The sequence below is a fragment of the Myotis brandtii genome, unplaced genomic scaffold, assembly GCF_000412655.1.
Source record: "Myotis brandtii unplaced genomic scaffold, ASM41265v1 scaffold140, whole genome shotgun sequence".
NCBI classification, from domain to species: domain Eukaryota; kingdom Metazoa; phylum Chordata; class Mammalia; order Chiroptera; family Vespertilionidae; genus Myotis; species Myotis brandtii.
Genome location: NW_005355000.1, coordinates 2,984,855 through 2,991,165, shown reverse-complemented (window position 1 = coordinate 2,991,165; position 6,311 = coordinate 2,984,855).

The following is a 6,311-nucleotide window of genomic DNA, read 5'->3' as shown; positions in this document are numbered from 1 at the left end:
AAGAGATCTGCAGATTCCCCTTCCTTTTTTGGGGTTCGGAGGTGCCCAGATGAGGCCCAGCTGTGAAGCAATGCAAGCTGCCGTGGGGCCCTGGGCCCTCTCCTGGAAGTTCTGGGTCTGTCTGGCCCAGCTCCAATTTGTTAGGTAATTTTCAGATTGCAAAGGGCCAGGGCATTCATATGCAAAAGCTTCTGCCGCAGCATGGGTGGGGCGGGGTCTCGGAATCAACAGGGCAGAGCAAGCAGCTATGGCTGATCCTCAGCCCTGCCCTAAGGGGCCCCACGTCTCAGTGTCCCGGTAATTGCTGCAAGTTCCTCTGAGGGAAAGCTGCCCTCAAGTTCCGAGTTCTGCCTGCTGCCAGACAGTCCAGTTTCTCCCCATATGAGTCCTGGGTCCCCAGAGACTTCCCGGATCTGGAGTTCAGAGCAATCGGGAGCTTGTGACTCCCTCCCAATTCAAAAAGACAGCCGCGTCCTCAGGTGCCAGCCCCTTTCCGCGCTCGCCCACTCGAGCCTCCATACCTCTGCACTTTACTTCCGCAGCTCCTCTGAGTCTCAGTGTGCTTTTCTCTTTCCTTCTAGTTGTAGAATTTCCACTCAGCCTTCTGTAGTTCTGGATGATATCCATTTTGTCTTTTCATTGTATTTTTGAAGTTGTTGTTGGAGGCAGCAATTTCCAGTGTTTACCTATGCCGCCATCTTGGTTTCTCCGAGACACTTTGTCTTTGGGGGAGTACATGGTGCTGTGATAAAATAGGACACCTCTGACTTCCTCTTCTTCAGGCTTTTGCACTTTCTTATAGACTTTTCCACCCTTATTTATCACGTGTAATACCACTTTATACCTCTACAGCATAACTATGCTTGTTTTGTTTGTTTGTTAATCCTCACCCGAGGATATTTCTTTTCCTTTGATTTTTAGAGAGAGTGGAAGGGAGGGAGAGAGACAGAGAGAAAGAAACATGTGAGAGAGACACAATGCACCCCATGCACCCCAACAAGGGCTATGGATCGAGCCTGCAACCAAGGTACATGCCCTTGACCAGAATCGAACCTGCAACCCTTCAATCCATGGGCTGATGCTCTAACCACTGAGTACTAGTTAGGGCAAAACTATGCTTTTTGAAAACACTTTCACATACAGAATGCCATGTCATCTGTAACCATCCTGTGAGAAGATATACATAATCATGCCAATTTGACCAACAAAGAACCTTGAGAGGTAGGTGGTGAGTCCAATGTCACCAGGAGTAGGAATGTGAACACAGCCCATTCTCCCCTATTCTATATACACTTGCCCAATTAACAGCATGCAACATCATGAAGTCTGAGACAAATGGCAAAATTATACATGGCCCTAGCCAGTGTGCTCAGTGGTTAGAGTGTTAGCCCATGCACCAAAGGGACTCGGGTTCAATTCCTAGTAAAGGGTGCATACCTGGGTGCAGGTCTGGTCCCTGGCCCCAGTCAGGGTTCATGCAAGCAGCAACCAATCTCTCTCTCTCTCTCTCTCTCTCTCACCCCCTTTCTAGTCTCCCTCCCTTCCACTCTCTAAAAATTAATAGAAAAACTATCCTTGGGTGAGGATTAACAAAAAATAAATAAATAAAAATGAAAATAAGATAGCATGGTCTATGGCTATTAATAATTCCTAGTAAACTTTTAAATAACAGCAGAGGGCTTGTTTTTGGCTTGTGACCCACTCCAACACCTGCATCTTTTTTGACTGTGACTGTGCATAGCCCAGCTTTCTCAGTCTTGGAACTGTGTTTTGTATTTTTCCATATTTCACTTCCATATGAAATATTTACATATGTTTATCACTTTGTCACCATTTCACATGGCATCTGTTTGCCTAAAATGAGTCAGGTCTCAGCCCCAGAAACTTGTTGGATTGGTGTGAGAATCTAAAGTGAGTTGTTTTATTAACTACTAGAGGCCCGGTGCACAGATTTGTGCACCAGTGGGGTCCTTTGACCCTCTCGCAATCCGGGACCCCTCAGGGATGTCAGATAGCCAGTTTCGGCCCAATCCCTGCAGGTCCGATTCAGACAGGAGGGAGCCCGATCCTGTGCATTGACCGTCTGTCCCCTGGTGGTCAGTGTGCATCATAGCAACCGGTCAACCGGTTGTTTGGTCATTCGGTCATTCAGTCGCTTAGACTTTATATATATAGATAAACTTTGAGCACAAAGAAAAACTAAGCCACTAAGAATTTGGGATTGTTTGTTACCATGGCAACACTTGCCTAAACTGACTGCTTCACCCTGGCAAGTGCCCAGTGCATGAAATTTGTGCACGGGGAGGTGTCCCTCAGCCTGGCCTGTGCCCTCTCGCAATCTGGGGCCTCTTGGGTAGGGTCCCTAGGCCTGGCTGGCAATCAGGGCCTATCTAGGATTCCCTTCCCCCATCTGTGCAGCACTGCCCCTCCCCCCCCCCACTCTCACCAATGGTCGCCTTCCTCTGCGGGCTACAGGCATGGGGTGCAATCACTTGGCTGGCCTGGGCCTCCTTCTATGGGGTGATCACTGGCCAGCCCCACACACCCTCCACAACATCATTAGCCGGTGGCTTCGGCTTCCCTCTTTGGGGCGATCAATCATAGTGCTCCGCGATTGATCGCCACACAGAGGGAGGCCCCAACCACCTAGCCAGGGCTCCGCAATAGATCACCGCATAGAAGGAGGCCCCGCCCACCCACCACAGAGCTGCTGGCCTGGTAGCCTGGGCCTTCCTCTTTGAGGCAATCAATCGCGGGCTCCGTTCACCCGGCGAGGGTTCTGTGATCAATCGCCACACAGAGGGTGGCCTGGGCCTCCCTTTTTGGGGCCATTACGGGGCAATGGCAGGGTTCCCCGACCAATTGCATTGCACCCTCCTTGGCTGGCCTGGTGCCAGTGTGTGTCATAGTGTGGTTGCCTGGACGATCATTCTGCTGTTCAGTCGTTCAGTCGATTTGCATATAACACTTTTATTATTATAGATAGATTACCTGACATTTTATTATTTTAATCCCAAATATATTTTTGCATGTTACCATCCATTTCAGACTTATAACAACTCTATGAAATATGTAAAGTAGCTTTATTATCCTGTTTGATGGCTGTGAATTCAAATCCTTGGGCAGTGAAAGGAAAAGAAACAGGTCACAGGGCTGAGACCACAATGACCCAGGTCTCTGGATTCTTAGACAAGTCATCTTTTCATCAAACATGATGAGTTACATTATTAAAACAGACAGTAAGATGTGATGGCTTTTCAAAAATTCTAGAAACTAAATCTATAATTAAATAGCAGCTACCATTTATTGAGTATTTACGAATTTATTTAAATATAAAAGAATAATAAGTAGAATGTATTCTGTGGCTTCTGAATATAAACTAAGTGCCAAAAAGCAATAATTTGAATAATAAACCTCTTATTCCAAAAAGATGGTGTGGGAACCCTAATCAGTCAGTGTATGCTGGATGTTCAAGGCCAAGTTGCATAGGCAGGTGCAAGGACACAGCAGTTTCACGCTATATACTGCGCAGGCATGCCTTACTATAGCCCAAATACCGAGGTCACTATTTGGCATAAAGCCTCTTTTGTTTGAGCTTCTCTGAAGTTGTGTATAAGTTGCCACTGACCATCCTGTGGCTGACTCCTGAATAGCTCCTATGTTGGGGGCTGCTTTGTAGGAAAGATGTCTTACTAACCAGCCGGTGCTGGCTGTTTTTGCTAGGATGGCTCCTGTGTTTGCTACTGTGTTAGCAAGAACTGCTTTGTCTAATGGCTCCTTAATAGCAATGGCTACTTAAACTGCAATAAAGACTGTCTTATACCCCTACAACTTTTCATGTCCTCTCTGTCTTCTAATGCCCGGCGTCCAAGGAGGTCCAGTTCCTGGCAGAGGGACTCAGACCCAACAGTTGGCGTAGTAGAACAGGATTCAAGGAGTGAGCGCTCCACAATTACTGCAGCGAGCAAGGTCAATGAGAAACTTACTCCCAACAATTGTGCAGCGAGCAGGGTTCAGGAGCATGTGCAGACTCAGGAGCAAGCGCTCCCGACAGATGGTCCATCTGGTCCTTTGACTCTCACCCCCGTCACCTGTGCAGTCCATATAGGCAACAGACTAGATTTAAGATAGATTGCTTGCCCTGACTGGTTTGGCTCAGCGGATAGAGCGTCGGCCTACAGACTGAAAGGTCCCAGGTTCCATTCGGTCAAGGGCATGTACCTTGGTTGCAGGCACATCCCCAGTAGGAGGTGTGCAGGAGGCAGCTGATCGATGTTTCTCTCTCGTCGATGCTTCTAACTCTCTATCCCTCTCCCTTCCTCTTTGTAAAATATCAATAAAATATATCTTTTTAAAAAAGATAGATTGTTTGGTCTGGCTGATGTGGCTCAATGGTTGAGCATCGACCTATGAACCAGGAGCTCACAGTTAGATTCCCAATCAGGGCACATGCCTGGGTTGCAGGTTTGATCCCCAGTGTGGGGCATGCAAAAGACAGCCGATCAATGACTCTCTCTCATCATTGATGTTTCTATCTCTCTCTCCCTCTCCCTTCATCTCTAAAAATATATATTTTAAAAAGAAGGAAGAGGAGGATGAGGAGGAGGAGGAAGGGGAGAGAAATGCCCTGGCTGTTGTGGCTCAGTTGGTTGGAGCATCGTCCCGTGCACAAAAAGGTGGTGGGTTTCATTCCCAGTCAGGGCACATCCTCAGATTGGATCCCCAGTCTGGGAGCATACAGGAGGCAGCCTATCGATATTTCTCTCATACACTGATATCTATCTATCTATATGCACAAACTGCTGCTTTAAAGGGGTCTTTCTTCCCCTACTTTCTGCCCTATTCCAAGACAGTTCAAGCAAAAAGAAGCAAGCATTGGTAGTTGGAAATCAGGCAGCATGTATAGGAATGGTAAGTGCCGAAGGTATATGCATATCTACCATAGCAAAACATATTTTTAAAATATTTTTATTGATTTCAGAGAGAGGAAGGGAGGGAGAGAGAGAGATGGAAACATCAATGATGAGAAAGATTTATTGATCGGCTTCCTCCTGCACATCCCACACTGGGGATTGAGCCCACAACCCAGGCATGTGCCCTGCCTAGGAATCTAACCATGGCTTCCTGGTTCATAGGTTGACTCTCAACCACTGAGCCACGCTGGTTGGGTGCAAAATGTATTTTTTGTTTAAATGATCATTACAACCTGCTTGGCTTTGGAAAACACTGATATCTATCTATCTATCTATCTATCTATCTATCTATCTATCTATCTTTTATCTCTCACTCTCTCCCCTCTTCCTCTCTATAATAAAAAATCAATTTTTTAAAAAGAAGAAAAGAATTGAAAATTGTGTTTGGAGAAAAAAAAAATAAAGTTCTTTTCTGCTTATACCTCCATGAAATTTAGGTTGGTTACTAACTTTATAGGCATTCATTATCTCATTTAATCCTCACAGCAACTTTCTGAGGCAGGTGTAATGATCTCCACTCTACACATAGAAAAACAGGTTCAGAGAAGGTAAGCATTGTCCAAACTCTCTCAGCTGAGATTCTAATTAAAGTATTCTACTTTTTAAGCCATTACTCTGACCCACTAAACCACACCACCTTCAGGACAGACATTCACTTGCTCAGTTCTAAATTTAAACGTAGGGTTCCTAAAACAACTCCTAAGGCCATGGTGGTGTGAAGTGCACTTTTTATGTATGAAAGGCCATTTCTCCTTTTCTAATACAGCCAGGAAGATGCAAAGGGCAGACAGCATGTTCTGTTGTTAAACTGACAATATTATTGATATTTTTCAAATTATTACAAGAAAGACCCAGCATTCACACGTTTTATTTAAGGCAGTTCCTGTATTGTTTGGACATCACATTATTTATGTCAAAAACAGTATATTGGAGAACATTTATTTACCCAATAACATTTATTAGTTACAACCAAACCATTTTAAGACCAGAATAAAAGATTGGAAAGGGAGGGAAATAAATGCGTGTCTCATTTCCCTGCCACTCTCCTGACATATAGAGATTTTGCTCCGGTTATAAACTACATTCTCGGGGTTTCTCCACAGGATGACACAACTCCCTAGGCATCGGCTGCTGGAAGAACTATTAACTCAGCCAGGTGAGTGGGAAGATGTCACCAGTTTCCATAGAAGAGGCCGTGCTGTACAGTAACTAGAGTGCAGGTGTTGGTATCAACCTTTGATCTAAATTAGGCCTCGACACTTATTAACTACTAGAGGCCCGGTGCACAAAAATTTGTGCACTCGAGGGGGGGGGGCCCTCAGCCCGGCCTGTGCCCTC